Here is an 18,463-nt window from a genome sequence, read left to right on the forward strand (position 1 = left end):
GAGTGGTAGTGGTGGTTGTAGAGTGGTAGTGGTGGTTGTAGAGTGGTAGTGATAGTTGTAGAGTGGTAATGGTGGTTGTAGAGTGGTAATGGTGGTTGTAGAGTGGTAGTGGTGGTTGTAGAGTGGTAGTCGTGGTTGTAGAGTGGTAGTGGTGGTTGTAGAGTGATGGTGGTGGTGGTTGTAGAGTGATGGTGGTGGTGGTTGTAGAGTGATGGTGGTGGTTGTAGAGTGATGGTGGTGGTTGTAGACTGATGGTAGTGGTTGTAGAGTGATGGTGGTGGTTGTAGAGTGATGGTGGTGGTTGTAGAGTGATGGTGGTGGTGGTAGAGTGGTGGTTGTGGTTGTAGTTTGGTAGTGGTGATTGTACAGGTGTAGTGGTAGTTGTAGAGTGGTAGTGGTGGTTGTAGAGCGGTAGTGATGGTTTTAGAGTGGTAGATGTGGTTGTAGTGTGGTGGTGGTGGTGGTTGTAGAGTGATTGTGGTGTTGTAGAGTGATGGTGGTGGTTGTAGAGTGGTGGTGGTGGTGGTTGTAGAGTGGTGGTGGTGGTTGTAGAGTGGTGGTAGTGGTGGATGTAGAGTGGTGGTTGTTGCTGTAGAATGATGGTGGTGGTTGTAGAGTGGTGAAGGTGGTTGTAGTGTGGTGGTGGTGGCTGTAGAGTAGTATTGATGCTGGTTGTTGTAGAGAAGTGGTGATGGTGGTTGTAGTGTTATGGTGACGGTTGTAGAGTGGTGGTAATGGATGTAGAGTGATGGAAATGGTTGTAGAGTGGTGGTGGTGGTGGTGGTGGTGGCTGTAGTGTTGGTAGTGGTGGTTGTATTACAGTGGTGATGGTTGTAGAATGGTGGTGGTGGTTGTAGAGTGTTGGTGAAGGTTGTAGAGTGGTGTTGATGGTTGTAGTGTGTTGGTGGAGGTAGTTTGGTGGTGGAGGAAGCTTGGTAATGGTGGAGGTAGCTTGGTGGTGGTGGTGAAGGTAGTTTAGTGGTGGTGGAGGTTCTGGTTGTGGTAGTGTGGTGGTATACCTGGAGTATACCTGGAAAGGGTTTCGGGGGTTAACGTCCCCGTGGCCCGGTCTGACACCAGGCCTCATGGTGGATCAGGGTCTGATCAACCAGGCTGTTACCGCTGGCCATTCGCAAACCGACTTGCGAACCACAGCCCTGCTGGTCAGTACTGACTTTAGGTGCCTGTCCAGTGCCTTCTTGAAGACAGCCAAGGGTCTATTGGTAATCCCCCTTACGTATGCTGGGAGGCAGTTGAACAGTCTTGGGCTCCTGACACTTATTGTGTTGTCTCTCAGTGCACTCGTGGCGCCCCTGCTATTCATTGGGGGAATGTTGCATCTCCTGCCGAGTCTTTTGCTTTCATAGGGAGTGATTTTCGTGTGCAAGTTTGGTACTAATCCCTCTAGGATTTTCCATGTGTATATTATCCAGAATCTTTCTCGTCTGCGTTCCTAGGAATACAAATCAAGAGATTTCAACCGTTCCCAGTAATTTAGGTGCCTTATCGTACTTATGTGTACCGTGAAAGTTCTTTACACACTCTCCAGGTCAGCAATTTCGCCTGATTTGAGGAGGGCAGTTAATGTACAGCAGTATTCCAGCCTAGAGAGAGCAAGCGATTTGAAGAGAATCATGGGCTTGGCGTATCTAGTTTTGAAGGTTCTCAATTATCCATCCTATCATTTTACTTGCAGATGCAGTAGATACAGTGTTATGGTCTTTGAATGTGAGATCCTCTGACATTCTCTCTCCCAGGTCCTTCGCATTTGTGATCTGAGTGTATTGTCTGTGATACGATTATATTACGTATAAGATCGTCGTTGTTAGTGGAGATGAGGTCCAGCGTATATTCTAATCTCGTAGGATCTAATATTTGCTGGTTTCAAGTGAAATTGGTACAGAGATTTAATTGCTCGTGTGTGTGTGTGAATTGTTATCTGAGCTGCCTCCTGTGGTGATCTCTGCTAAAATATTATTTGCTACACTCCTCCATTTCAGGTGTCTCAAGTTGAAATCTCCCAGTAGCAAGATGTTTGGGGCAGGAGTTGGGAGATTTTCCAGACAGTGGTCAGTTTTCAAAAGCTGTTCCTGGAATTGCTGGAAGGTTGCATCCGGAGGCTTGTATAGTGTGACTGTGGTTGTGGCAGTGTGGTATTGGTGGTGTAGATTGTGGTAGTGTGGTAGTAGTTGTTGTGGGAGTGTGGTGGTAATAGTGATTGAAGTGGTAGTTGTGGCAGTGTGGTAGTGATGTAGGTAGTGCGGTGGTAATTGGTGTAGGAGTGTGGTGGTTGCGGTGGTGGAGGTGGTTGTTGTGGCAGTGTGGTGGTTGTGGTTGAGGTGCTCGTGATAGTGTAGTGACTGAGGTTGTAGTTGTGGCAGTGAAGTGGTAGTAGTGGTGGTTGATATGGTGGTTGTGGAAGTGTGATAATGGTTGTGGCAGTGTAGTGGTGGTAGTTGAGTTGGTGGTTGTGGCAGTGGTAATGGTTGGTTGTGGCAATCTGGTGGTGGCTGAGGTGGTTTTTGTGGCAGCGTGATGGTTGAAGTAGTGATTGTGGTAGTATGGTGCTGTTGGATGAGGTGGTGATTGTGACAGTGTGGTGAAGGTGGTAGTAGGTGTGACAGTGTGGTGAAGGTGGTGGTGGTTGACATGTTGTGGTGGTGTGGTGAAGGTGGTGGTGGTTGAGATAGTGGTTGTAGTAGTATGGTGAAGGTGGTGGTGGCTGAGATAGTGGCTGTGGTAATGTGGTGAAGGTGGTGGTGGTTGAGATGGTGGTTGTAACAGTGGTGGTGGTGGGGGCAGTGGAGGTGATTGAAGTGATTGTTGTGGTAGTTTGGTGGCGATTGTTGAGGTGGTGGTTGTAGCAGTGTTGTGGCTGAGGTGGTAGCGGTTGTAGTGTTGTGGAGGTGGTGATGGTGGTGGTTTTGGAACTGAATGCAGTATTGGTATTGGTGGTGAGAGTGGTTGTGGTGGTATTGGTAGTTATGATGGTACTGGTAATTGTGGTGGTATTGATGGTGGAGGTGGTAGTGGTTGTATTGATGGTGAATGTGGTTGTGGTATTGGTGGTGGTTGTAGTCGTGGTGTTGGTGGTGGTTGTAGTCGTGGTATTGGTGGTGGTTGTAGTTCGTGGTATTGGTGGTGGTTGTGCTTGTGGTATTGGTGGTGGTTGTGGTATTGGTGGTGGTTGTGGTATTGGTGGTGGTTGTGGTATTGGTGGTGGTTGTGGTATTGGTGGTGGTTGTGGTATTGGTGGCCGTGATGGTATTTGTTGGGGAATAGTGGTATTGATGGTGGTGGTGGTATTGATGGTGGAGGAGATCGTAGCGGTGGAGGTGGTGGTAGTGGTGGTAGTATTGGTGGCGCTATTGGCGCTATTGGTGGTCGTCGTTAAAGTGGTTATAGTAGTGGTGACAGTAGTGATAGTGACGGCAGTGGTTGTGGCAGTGATGGTGATGGTGGTAGTGTGGTGGTGGTTGTGGCAGTGGTGGTGATGGTGGTAGTGTGGTGGTGGTACTGGTAGGGGTGGTGGTGGAACTGCTGGTGGTACTGGTGGTGGTGGTGGTGGTGGTACTGGTAGTAGTGGTGGTACTGGTTGTGGTAGTGATGGTACTGGTGGTGGGGTAGTAGCAGTAGTGTAGTGGTAGTGGTGGTGGTACTAGTGGTACTGGTAGGGGTTGTGGAGGTACTTGTGGTAGTGGAACTGGTAGTGGTACTGGTGGTGTTACTGGTAGTGGTTGAAGTAGTGTGGTAGTGGTGGTGGTAGTAATAGTGTGGTGGTAGTGGTCCTATTTGTGGTGGTGGTACTAGTGGTGTTGGTGGTACTGGTGGTAGAGATAGTAGTGGTGGTGCGGGTGGTGGTGATACTGGTGGTGGTGGGGGAGGTGCTATAGTGATGGTGCGGGTGGTGGTGATACTGGTGGTAGAGGGGGAAGTGCTATAGTGGTGGTGGTGATACTGGTGGAGGTGGGGAGGTGTTATTGTGGTAATGGTTGTGCGGGTGGTGGTGATACTGGTGGTGGTGGGGTGGTACTGGTGGTGGTGGTAGTACTGGTGGTGGTGGTAGTACTGGTGGTGGTGGTAGTACTGGTGGTGGTGGTAGAGATGGTGGTGGTGGTAGAGATGGTGGTGTTGGTACTTGTGGTGGTGGGGGTTGTGGTACTGGTGGTGACAGTACTGGCGGTAGTGGTATTGGTGGTACGGTGGTGGTGGTACTGGTGGTACTGTGGTGATACTGGTACTGGTGGTGGTGGTGGTGGTGGTGGTGGTGGTGGTGGTACTGGTAGTGGTTATGATACTGATGGGATGGTGGTACTGGTGGTGGCGGTAGTACCGGCGGTGGTGGTGGTAATACTGATGGTGGTACTGGTGGTGGTGATGCTACTGGTGATGGTGCTGGTGGTGGTGGCGTTGGTACTGGTGGTGGTGGTACTGATGGTGGTACTGGTGATGGTACTGGTGGTGGTGACGGTGGTACCGGTGGTGGTGGTGGTACTGGTGGTGGTGGTGGTGGTACTGGTGGTGATACTGGTTGGGGTGGTGGTACTGGTGGTGGTGGTGCTACTGGTGATGGTACTGGTGGTGGTGGCGTTGGTGCTGGTGGTGGTGGTACTGATGGTGATACTGGTGGTGGTACTGGTGGTGATACTGGTTGGTGATGGTACTGGTGGTGGTACTGGTGGTGGAAGTAGCATTGTGAGTCGACGGTCGAGACTCGTGTGGTAAAAATAACAGTGCATCCCATTTGAATTATTTATACTATATATATATATATATATATATATATATATATATATATATATATATATATATATATATATATATATATATATATTATTACCCTTAATGTAGATATACACCATTTCCTTGGAAAATTAAATAGCTTAGCCCATTCAATAAACTTTACTGTTGAGTTTGAAGAAAATAACTCATTGCCTTTTCTAGATGTTTTAATTATTAAGGGTAATAATGAATTCAAATTTAAAATTTACAGAAAACCTACTAATAACTGTTCCTATGTCCACTATTATTCCTCGCATCAAGATAGAGTCAAACTGTCTGTTTTCTCATCAATGTTTCTGAGAGCTTTACGAATTTGTAGTCCTGAGTTCATAGATGAGGAAATATCCAAAATTTATGAAATAGGTAATGATTTAAAATACCCAAGAAATGTAATTGATAAATCTTTTAAAGTTGCCAGAAATACTTTTTACAATCCAAAAAGGGACAACCAGCCTTATTCAAATAAAAATATGTTGGTTCTCCCTTACCATGAAAACTTGGTTGATATGCCTTCTCTTCTTAAGACTTTTAATATTAAAGTTGTATTCAAAAATCTCGATACAGTAAAAAAACTTTTGATAAAGAATTCCCCCCAAAATGCTGATGGATGTGTCTATAAGATTCCTTGTAAAATTTGCGATAAAGTTTATTACGGTCAAACTGGTAAAAATCTCGAACTAAGATTAAAACAACATAAATATAGCATTAGAACTGGACAAGATTCCAATGCTCTATTTATTCATGTAAGAGATTTTAACCATCCAATTGATTTTCAAAAAGTTGAGAAAGTAGTATCAAGCAAGTCCATGGTCGACAGGAATATAATTGAATCTTGTTTCATAAAAAGCAGTTTTGACAATAATATGAATATTTCCTTTGGTTTATATAAATTAGATCCATTTATAATTAATAGAATTTGGGAAGAATTTAATAATACACTGGACAAATAATCTTTAAAATTTCTTATTTCTTGGGTAGAATAGTTTGTGGGGTGAGTTGTGCCAAGGACCTTTCCAAGGTGGCTCGCCGCGCGTCACGTGTTTAAACCGTTGTGGGATCTGATAGTGAGGTGCCGACCAGACCCCTTATATAGCTTCCTTGGATGCTTTACTTTCATAGTTCCTTGATAATGTGAGTAGTCACGAAAGCGCTTGGAATTTTTCTATTCTTTCAGAGTGGTTGTTTTGCATATATATATATATATATATATATATATATATATATATATATATATATATATATATATATATATATATATATATATATATATATATATATATATATATAGCATTGTAACCACGATCGATTGGTATTTAATCAATAACAACACTTGTTATTGATTAAATACCACTTGTTGGTGGTTACAGTTCTATATATACTGCTTGTGTAGGCTAGTGTACCAAACGGGGAGGAGGATGAAAGTAACTCTGAAGCACCCATACCATCGTATGTCCTCGGATCACGGTACAACACCTAGCTCTGCTGGGTGTATGATTCTTGTAGGATTGCATGGTCCCCTGGGTTAGAGCGTAGTGAATTCTCGCTCACCATGAGGCGGGCTAAAGCAACACGGGTTCGAATCCTCGGCTAGTCGTAGTATTGTTACTGATATATATCGTGCCGAACAGAAAAAATTGGTCAGTTAGTAAGAACTCGTTTAAAAGTAAGTCCTTTCTAAAATTTTCTTTCATACGTTTAAAGATATATTTTTTCATTTACGTAAATATAAAAATTAATAATTTTGTACCAAAGAACCTTAAAATACTTACCCAACCTTAATATTACAAGCGCAACTTAATTTAGACTAATCCAACTAAATATATTTTAGATAAGTTTACAATAATTTAATAATAAACACAATGAAATATTTTTTCCTTAAGTTCAGAATGATTTTTGCGAAATTATTGCATTCACAAATTTTCTCTTGCCTAATTCGGCAAGAAGAGCGCTGCTATTTAAGCCAAAATCGCAAGTTTTACTTATTCGGCATGACATTATATATATATATATATATGCAAAACAACCACTGTGAAAGAATAGAGAAATTCCAAGCGCTTTCGTGACTACTCACATTATCAAGGAACAATGAATTGTTCCTTGATAATGTGAGTAGTCACGAAAGCGCTTGGAATTTCTCTATTCTTTCACAGTGGTTGTTTTGCATATTCTGAAATCACCTGTTTACTGTGATCTTATTGCATATATATATATATATATATATATATATATATATATATATATATATATATATATATATATATATATATATATATATATATATATATATATATATATATATATATACTGTATATATATATATATATATATATATACTGTATATATATATATATATATATATATATATATATATATATATATATATATATATATATATATATATATATATATATATATATATATATATAATAGGGGTCTACCTCTGGTGTAAATTGTGGGACCCACAGCCTCGGAGAAGTGGATAAAAAGGCTTCAAGGAAGAATATTTGGATTTCTTCCTGAAGCCGTATAAATATTCCACTTCCCCTACCACCCCATCTTTTCATTCTTTTTTACCAATAGGTATATTTTATTACATAATATGGTACAAAAGGTTTAAGAGATACATTGTTGATATAAAGGTAGCATATACAGTACATGAGGTGTGATAGATACATGTCTAGTATATATTGTTACGTGTTTGTCTCTGATTATAATGCGAAAATCTGATCCAGCTCTTCAGAGCTGGGGCGCATGCCCAAAATACAGTAGGCATTACCCCTCTGAACAGCAGCACCGAGTCGCTGGAACAGAAAACTAGTTGCCCTGGGATCCCTAGTTATCCTGATGAGTCTTTTGCCCAGCTCCTTAATTTAAGAAACTTAGATGCACTCTTTACCCATGAGCCAAGGGTCTCTGAGCCTATGGGAACAAACATATAATGATGGGCAAGTTCTCCATATTTTCAAGACTTGGAACTCCCTGAAGCTGGCAGCTGCCCCTCCTTCCTCCCTGGTGTACTGGAGAGAGGTATAAGCCAAGGTACATGCACATGTGTAGTCCCACTCCACCTGCATACTGTCTGTCCAGGCTTGGAGTGTGAGACCATCTGGACGCTTCTGGCTGCCATCAGATCTGCATAGTTGGGGTGGCTCCCTTACTGCTGGGCATCCGGCTGTTGTGAGGCTCCTCTTGATGTTATTAACCTCCTCATGTCTTGTAATCTTTCCCTCGGATTTACGGCACACAAGACCATGGTACCCGAATCGGTCTGCTGCTTCACTGCCACAAATACACCTGTGTTCGGCGAGAATAGGGGCGGCAAGTCGAAGGGCAACACCAATGGTATCTGTATGGGTGAGCAGCGTCTGTCATAACTACAGTGGTATCTGTATGGGTGAGCAACGTCTGTCATAACTACAGTGGTATCTGTATGGGTGAGCAGCGTTTGTCATAACTACAGTGGTATCTGTATGGGTGAGCAGCGTCTGTCATAACTACAGTGGTATCTGTATGGGTGAGCAACGTCTGTCATAACTACAGTGGTATCTGTATGGGTGAGCAGCGTCTGTCATAACTACAGTGGTATCTGTATGGGTGAGCAGCGTCTGTCATAACTACAGTGGTATCTGTATGGGTGAGCAGCGTCTGTCATAACTACAGTGGTATCTGCATGGGTGAGCAGCGTCTGTCATAACTACAGTGGTATCTGTATGGGTGAGCAGCGTCATGTATGACTGGTGACATCATGTGTCAGTAAAGTAGTCTAGCATTCATTGCAACAAGAGACATTAACGATATATCCTACAGTCTCTGTCATGATGACCTATCCGACCACAACTGGACATTTCGAAGAGTAATATACAATTTCTTAATCGGCAGAAGCATTATCTCTACTTTCAGCTTCAAAACAGCTGAAGCGTTCACAACAGCAGCTGGAGTGTCCCATGGCTTCTTCCTGATCCCTGTGTATTTCAATATCTACGTCAATGACGTTTCCCCATTCAACAAACCAGGACAAAATCATGACTCATTTTAATGACGGCGTTATACATGCTGTGTCTTCCACTCTAGCGTAACCTCAGATGTAAAACCGAGAGAGAAATCCGAATAAACGAAAAATAATATAGGACAAATGGGAAAAGATAAGGAGAATTACTACCAACCCAGATGGAGTACAAATTGGCCCAGCTGAATGTTACTCAACCATCATTGGAAACTGAAAAAATAAATCACAATAAATGACTTTCTTATCGCTATCAAATCGGTGCCCGACTATCCGACCTGTGGTTCGTAAGTGGGATTGCGCGCGGCCAGCAGTAACAGCTTAGTTGATCACGGAACACCCTCAAAATGGACTCGAGGTAGGTAGACCAAGATCTTGGAGATACTGACAGACTGCTCAACTCCACTGAAAACGCTACTGGCAAAGCATATATAACAAAGGTTTAATTCTACCATTTATAGTAATAATAGGTTAAACCCAAAACAAGAAATATCTCTAGAAAATGCTGATACGCCCAATTCTCGAATACATAAATATACACTAGTCATTAATAACTAAATCCAACATGTCAAAATATTAAAAGATTTCAGAACGAAGTTCTTCATTGTTTCTTATATATGGTGTTAAGAGTCCAAATTAGAATGAAGAACCTCCACATAACACGCAGCATCAATATTATTACTAGACTCAACATGATCTCAAAACTCCAGCTGTAATGTAAGAATGAACGATTCTTAACCTACATTAGTATTATAATCAAGGGGGAAGCGCTAAACCCAGAGGATTATACAGCGCCTGGGGGGGGGGATGTGGAAGGCATTCAGGCTTAATTTGGGAAACTGGAGCACAGATCCAATTCCCTAAATCAAGAGCCCCTCACCAACATCAAGGAACCTTCCTTGAGGGATCTTAACCTACAGATACATCCCGATTCGACCAACACCGCAGTCCATGCAATCCCTGAAACTTTATAGAGAATGCACAGGATAGCATTCATACACACACACACACACACACACACACACACACACACACACACACACACACACACACACACACACACACACACACACACACACACTTTACATTCACAAGGATAATCTCCCAATACAATGGATACGGAGTAATTTTCCACTAGACGAAGAATAGATAACCATTGCTACTCCAGTCGTCTCATGGAATCGATGAAACTCTCAGTAATAACATCTCACAAGACCTGAACAGCACTAAGAACAACAACTTTGCAAAGTACTGAGTCCCTAGCAAGTGCCAAGCAGCAGACCACCCGGGAAATCACTTTACACAAGCTTCCGGAGCTACAAATTACCCTCAAAGAGATAATCTTAATGATATTAGTTTCAAAAAAACTCCTGTCTACCTACATATATATGTATGTATGTGTATGCATGTATGTATGTACATACGTACCTGTGATGAATTTAAAGGAAAATCACCATTTAATATTGATTCACCTTAGTTGTTTATTTGATATACATCAGTATAACCCAATAAGAGAGTGAAGTAGTTACTTACTGTGAGGCTTTAAGCAATAAATATTCGCGATATGAATTCACTGTTGTATACTCATGTGTATTTATGTATATATTTTATGTACATTATACCTCATTAGATATGTTTATTTAAGTAGAGTTTGACATTGTTTAATTTGCGCTGGTGATCGTTGGGTAGTTGTGTCTCGACACAGCTGGGTAGTGTGGATTATAATTGCTGAGTCACCCATGGTACACGGTATTGATTCGTTGGTGTTTCTCCCTCTCGAGGTGAGAAAGTACTTTACCGAGGAGGTAAGTACAGTCACTCACGTGCTGCTGTGTCGTCTGGTTGTTCTGTTGTTTCTGTCGCCGTCCTGCGTTCTTACGTCTATGTTGAAGCTGTGGTTTTGATGCCGTTGTTGACGCTCCTAGGAGTTCCTTTTTCTTTCACCGTTTTCCTATTTTCAGTTTTGATGGTCCTGAGCTTTTCAGTGAAGCGTCTAGGAGGTCTGGAAGAGCAGTCATGTCGAATAGTAGCAGACATGATATCTTGTCAGTGAGACATTTTTTTTTTATCTTGTTAGATCATACCTGACTATCACTGATCTACCAAACACAGCAATCTGTTTCTGCCCTTCGGAGTGGACAGTTCTTTTCACATTACTGAAGCACATGATAGATACACAGTTCATACCCGTATCATCTTACTCTTACATATATACTCACACCTCAGGCTGCTCATACATGGTCTTACGAGACAGGTGGCTCGGTGATCTATAGTACCTTCACAAGGTCCCAGTAATCCAGCCAACCTTGACATGTCAAATTATATTGGCTGTATAAATTTTATTCACCAGTGTACCTATGATGATTTACTACTGCAACGGTGTAAGTGTACCTATAATTATTAGTGAAATTATATATTCTATGACTTAGTCTTTAACTATTATGTGAATGCTTGTGTGTATTATTAAATAGGATAAGACACTGATGTGAAATTAATTAAAATGTCTACTCAATCTTTGTAAATTTTGTATTAATTCTTAATTATGAAAATTATATATACATCATGTATTTCAACTGATCCATAAGCCCTAGACGTGCCAGTTTTCTCTCGGTGTGAGTATGCACCACTCTCTAGGACTGTCTGTAACCTTCCCTTTCCTCTCTCCTTCCAGTCAATCTTTGACTTCTTTAAAACTAAGCAAATATCAGTGTAAGGGAATTAATCTCACTCCGCGGCCGTCAGTGCCAACACAAGGTCAGTGCCAACACAAGGTCAGTGCCAACACAAGGTCAGTGCCAACACAAGGTCAGTGCCAACACAAGGTCAGTGCCAACACAAGGTCAGTGCCAACACAAGTTCAGTGCCAACACAAGGTCAGTGCCAACACAAGGTCAGTGCCAACACAAGGTCAGTGCCAACACAAGGTCAGTTCCAACACAAGGTCAGTGCCAACACAAGGTCAGTGCCAACACAAGGTCAGTGCCAACACAAGGTCAGTGCCAACACAAGGTCAGTGCCAACACAAGGTCAGTGCCAACACAAGTTCAGTGCCAACACAAGGTCAGTGCCAACACAAGGTCAGTGCCAACACAAGGTCAGTGCCAACACAAGGTCAGTTCCAACACAAGGTCAGTGCCAACACAAGTTCAGTTCCAACACAAGGTCAGTGCCAACACAAGGTCAGTGCCAACACAAGGTCAGTGTTCGTCAAGTACCATATTTACATCTACTTCAAGGAGAGGCGGAAGACAGTTGTCGCACCATATACATACATACATACATGGTAGCATACACAGAGCAAGCATATACGTAAATACAGAAATATGCCAACAAATAAACATTACAGAAAAAATCAAATTGACCGATCGTGCGCTGTGGCTCCAGCTTCCTCATATTCCTATAATAAAGAACACAAATTGTTTATTAAGAAATTTACTGACAAAGGCTTTTAACAGAGAGAGAGAGAGAGAGAAAGAGAGAGAGAGAGAGAGAGAGAGAGAGAGAGAGAGAGAGAGAGATGCCTGCTGGTGTTTAAACACTTCACGTTCAAGTCTTCCAGCAACTCCTGACAAAGTTATCGGACATAAAAGCTCACACATGATAACACTCGCTGCTTCAGACAGAATCAACAATATTACAAGAACCCAACTGCTAATCTCTCCCTCTTTCCCTTGCCAATCCTACAATTACTGCTCTTCTCTTCTTCCCTTCCTCCTTTCCCCACTTTCTATATTACTAATTTATCTCTTTCACTCTCCCTCTCCTTCCTTCCTTTCCTACCCACAGGGCTCTATCCACCTTCCATCTTTCCTTGTTCATCCACAAATCTTGTATTTTGATGAAGCACTGACTCATGACGGTCAGTCAGTGCAACAAGTACCGTCGGTTCGAATATCCGAACCATAAACGAACATTCAGTTCTCGCAAACACTTCATCTACATCTGGATAAGTGTTCTGAACCACTGAAAATATTACTTTCACCGTATCGGAACCCCTAGAGGCAGGGGTTTACTTTATTCCACAAGCAAGAGAGTGTAAACACGCAACTCATAGTGGCGGTGGAAATAGCCGTAATAGCAGCAGCAATGGTAGTACTAATAATAGCAGGAGCAGAGATAATAGTAAAAATAGAAGTAGTAATAATAGCAGTAAGAATATCGGTAGTTGTAGTGTTACTACTAGTAAAAGCAATAGTAGCAACAGTACAAGTAACAATAACAACAGTAATAGTAATAGCAGTAATAGCAACAGTAGTATCAGTTATACTAGTATTAGGAATAGTAGCAGCAACAGTAGTGATAATAGCAGCAGTAGTAGAAGCATTAACTAGCAGCAATAGTGCATCTAAAAGTAGCAGCAGCACCAGCAATAGTAGGAGCAGCAGCACCAGCAATAGTAGGAGCAGCAGCATCAGAAGTTAATAGTAAAACTAGCAGCAGCAGCAGCAGTAGTAGTAGTAGTGGTAGTAGTATCAGCAGCAGCAGCAGCAGCAGCATCAGTAGTAGTGGTAGTAGTATAAGCAGCAGCAGCATAGTAGTAATAGTAGTAACAGCAGTTATAGTAGAAGGAGCAGCAGTTTTAGAAATAGTAATAGCAAGCTGTGCTATTGCAGCAGTACTGTTATTAAAGCAGCGGTGATAGGATCAACTTTGATCCCAGCAGTAACTGCATTAATAAGAGAGGAAGTAATCTGAACAGCACTGCATACTCTTAATACAACAACATGTGCATCAATAACAGCTGTATTAACAGCAGCAGTCAGAGAGAGACAGACAGACAGAAACAGAGGTGATTACAGCAAGAGGATAATAATGATGGGGTAGTAGCACTTGGTGTGTGCAATTGATATTGATGATCTAGATAATGATGATTCTAAGAGTCACGGTACAGCTCATGACTGATGAAGGTTCCTGCAACAATGTAACAGCACCAGGAGGAACAGCAGCAGCACCACCAACAACGGTATCAGCAATAGGAATAACAGAAGCAAAAGCAGAAGCAGCAACAGTAGAAGCGGAAGCAGCAGCAGCAAAATCAGGAGCAGCAGCAGTACAAGCAGGAGCAGCAGCAGTACAAGCAGGAGCAGCAACTGTAAAAGCAGAAGTAACAACTGTAAAAGCAGAGCAGCAACGGCAAAAGCAGCAGCAGCAATAACAGTAGAAGCAGCAACGGCAAAAGCTAATGCAGCAACAGCAGTATAGCAGCAACAATGGAAGTACAACCAGTAACAGGAGAAACAGCAGCAGTTACAGCAGAAACAGCAGCAGCAGAAGCATTAGTGGCAACGGTTGCAATAAACGGCATTAACAGCGCAGAATGTAGTAGTTAATAACAGCATTAACTACAACGAAATTATCCATGAAATGCGAACAGCAACACCAGTGTGCTGTAACAGCAACACCAGTGTGCTGTAACAGCCACACCAGTGTGCTGTAACAGCAACACCAGTGTGCTGTAACAGCAACACCAGTGTGCTGTAACAGCAACACCAGTGTGCTGTAACAGCAACACCAGTGTGCTGTAACAGCAACACCAGTGTGCTGTAACAGCAACACCAGTGTGCTGTAACAGCAACACCAGTGTGCTGTAACAGCAACACCAGTGTGCTGTAACAGCAACACCAGTGTGCTGTAACAGCAACACCAGTGTGCTGTAACAGCCACACCAGTGTGCTGTAACAGCAACACCAGTGTGCTGTAACAGCAACACCAGTGTGCTGTAACAGCCACACCAGTGTGCTGTAACAGCAACACCAGTGTGCTGTAACAGCAACACCAGTGTGCTGTAACAGCAACACCAGTGTGCTGTAACAGCAACACCAGTGTGCTGTAACAGCAACACCAGTGTGCTGTAACAGCAACACCAGTGTGCTGTAACAGCAACACCAGTGTGCTGTAACAGCAACACCAGTGTGCTGTAACAGCAACACCAGTGTGCTGTAACAGCAACACCAGTGTGCTGTAACAGCAACACCAGTGTGCTGTAACAGCAACACCAGTGTGCTGTAACAGCAACACCAGTGTGCTGTAACAGCAACACCAGTGTGCTGCAACAGCAACACCAGTGTGCTGTAACAGCAACACCAGTGTGCTGTAACAGCAACACCAGTGTGCTGTAACAGCAACACCAGTGTGCTGTAACAGCCACACCAGTGAGCTGTAACAGCAACACCAGTGTGCTGTAACAGCAACACCAGTGTGCTGTAACAGCAACACCAGTTTGCTGTAACAGCAACACCAGTGTGCTGTAACAGCAACACCAGTGTGCTGTAACAGCAACACCAGTGTGCTGTAACAGCAACACCAGTGTGCTGTAACAGCAACACCAGTGTGCTGTAACAGCAACACCAGTGTGCTGTAACAGCAACACCAGTGTGCTGTAACAGCAACACCAGTGTGCTGTAACAGCAACACCAGTGTGCTGTAACAGCCACACCAGTGTGCTGTAACAGCAACACCAGTGTGCTGTAACAGCAACACCAGTGTGCTGCAACAGCAACACCAGTGTGCTGTAACAGCAACACCAGTGTGCTGTAACAGCAACACCAGTGTGCTGTAACAGCAACACCAGTGTGCTGTAACAGCAACACCAGTGTGCTGTAACAGCAACACCAGTGTGCTGTAACAGCAACACCAGTTTGCTGTAACAGCAACACCAGTGTGCTGTAACAGCAACACCAGTGTGCTGTAACAGCAACACCAGTGTGCTGCAACAGCAACACCAGTGTGCTGTAACAGCAACACCAGTGTGCTGTAACAGCAACACCAGTGTGCTGTAACAGCCACACCAGTGAGCTGTAACAGCAACACCAGTGTGCTGTAACAGCAACACCAGTGTGCTGTAACAGCAACACCAGTGTGCTGTAACAGCAACACCAGTGTGCTGTAACAGCAACACCAGTGAGCAGAAACAGTATTACCAGTGTGCTGTAACAGCAACACCAGTGTGCTGTAACAGCCACACCAGTGTGCTGTAACAGCCACACCAGTGTGCTGTAACAGCAACACCAGTGTGCTGTAACAGCCACACCAGTGTGCTGTAACAGCCACACCAGTGTGCTGTAACAGCCACACCAGTGTGCTGTAACAGCAACACCAGTGTGCTGTAACAGCCACACCAGTGTGCTGTAACAGCCACACCAGTGTGCTGTAACAGCCACACCAGTGTGCTGTAACAGCCACACCAGTGTGCTGTAACAGCCACACCAGTGTGCTGTAACAGCCACACCAGTGTGCTGTAACAGCAACACCAGTGTGCTGTAACAGCCACACCAGTGTGCTGTAACAGCAACACCAGTGTGCTGTAACAGCCACACCAGTGTGCTGTAACAGCAACACCAGTGTGCTGTAACAGCAACACCAGTGTGCTGTAACAGCAACACCAGTGTGCCGTAACAGAAACACCAGTGTGCTGTAACAGCAACACCAGTGTGCTGTAACAGCAACACCAGTGTGCTGCAACAGCAACACCAGTGTGCTGCAACAGCAACACCAGTGTGCTGTAACAGCAACACCAGTGTGCTGTAACAGCAACACCAGTGTGCTGTAACAGCAACACCAGTGTGCTGTAACAGCAACACCAGTGTGCTGTAACAACAACACCAGTGTGCTGTAACAGCAACACCAGTGTGCTGTAACAGCAACACCAGTGTGCTGTAACAGCAACACCAGTGTGCTGTAACAGCAACACCAGTGTGCTGCAACAGCAACACCAGTGTGCTGTAACAGCAACACCAGTGTGCTGTAACAGCAACACCAGTGTGCTGTAACAGCAACACCAGTGTGCTGTAACAGCAACACCAGTGTGCTGTAACAGCAACACCAGTGTGCTGTAACAGCAACACCAGTGTGCTGTAACAGCAACACCAGTGTGCTGTAACAACAACACCAGTGTGCTGTAACAGCAACACCAGTGTGCTGTAACAGCAACACCAGTGTGCTGTAACAGCAACACCAGTGTGCTGCAACAGCAACACCAGTGTGCTGTAACAGCAACACCAGTGTGCTGTAACAGCAACACCAGTGTGCTGTAACAGCAACACCAGTGTGCTGTAACAGCAACACCAGTGTGCTGTAACAGCAACACCAGTGTGCTGTAACAGCAACACCAGTGTGCTGTAACAGCAACACCAGTGTGCTGTAACAGCAACACCAGTGTGCTGTAACAACAACACCAGTGTGCTGTAACAGCAACACCAGTGTGCTGTAACAGCAACACCAGTGTGCTGTAACAGCAACACCAGTGTGCTGTAACAGCATTATCAGTAAGTAGTAACAATCCACTGTTATAAACAGTTGAAGACGATCAGAAGGACATTTCTTAAGTTAACCCATGAAAATCCTGAACGGGAAAGTTGACTAACAAGTGACCAGCGATTACTTGACCATGCCCAGAGCTATGGTCACCAGCGAACACTTGACCATGCCCAGAGCTGCGTCACCAGCGATTACTTGACCATGCCCCGAGCTGCGTCACCAGCGATCACTTGACAATGCCCAGAGCTGCGTCACTAACGATTACTTGACCATGCCCCAAGCTGCGTCACCAGCGATCACTTGACCATGCCCAGAGCTACGTCACCAGCAAACACTTGACCATGCCCAGAGCTACGTCACCAGCGAACACTTGACCATGCCCAGAGCTACGTCACCAGCAATCACTTGACCATGCCCAGATCTACGTCACCAGCGAACACTTGACCATGCCCAGAGCTGCGTCACCAGCGATCACTTGACCATGCCCAGAGCTACGTCACCAGCGATCACTTGACCATGCCCAGAGCCACGTCACCAGCGAACACTTGACCATGCCCAGAGCTGCGTCACCAGCGATCACTTGACCATGCCCAGATCTACGTCACCAGCGAACACTTGACCATGCCCAGAGCTGCGTCACCAGCGATCACTTGACCATACCCAGAGCTGCGTCACCAGCGATCACTTGACCATGCCCAGAGCTGCGTCACCAGCGAACACTTGACCATGCCCTGAGCTGCGTCACCAGCGATCACTTGACCATGCCCAGAGCTACGTCACCAGCGAACACTTGACCATGCCCAGAGCTGCGTCACCAGCGAACATTTGACCATGCCCAGAGCTACGTCACCAGCGATCACTTGACCATGCCCAGAGCTACGTCACCAGCGATCACTTGACCATACCCAGAGCTGCGTCACCAGCGATCACTTGACCATGCCCAGAGCTACGTCACCACCGAACACTTGACCATACCCAGAGCTACGTCACCAGCGATCACTTGACCATACCCAGAGCTGCGTCACCAGCGAACACTTGACCATACCCAGAGCTACGTCAACTCTTCCCTTAATAACGTGCACCGGTGTTGAAAATGTGAAGCAGATCGGATGAGAAATTCTTGCGTCATAAGCGACAACTTCGAAGGCGAAAAATGATGGCACCACAGTAAGATTCCGGTCCCGGAACACCCGATCGAACACATGCGACATTATTATTATTATTAAAGATTAGCCGGTATTCTCCCGGCCCGGGCCTTTTCCAAGTGGTGGCCCGGCCTTGGCTCCCTCTTTAGGGAGTATCTGAGACCTAGGTCTCCCATGGGAGGAGGCACAAGTACCTCCTCATCTTTGGGACCAACTGTCCCCAGGCCTAGCCACAAGCCAGGCCTCTCTGGTCTGCCATCCCCGCCCCAAAGGAGCA

Source organism: Cherax quadricarinatus, chromosome 21, assembly GCF_038502225.1.
Source record: "Cherax quadricarinatus isolate ZL_2023a chromosome 21, ASM3850222v1, whole genome shotgun sequence".
In the NCBI taxonomy this organism is placed as follows: domain Eukaryota; kingdom Metazoa; phylum Arthropoda; class Malacostraca; order Decapoda; family Parastacidae; genus Cherax; species Cherax quadricarinatus.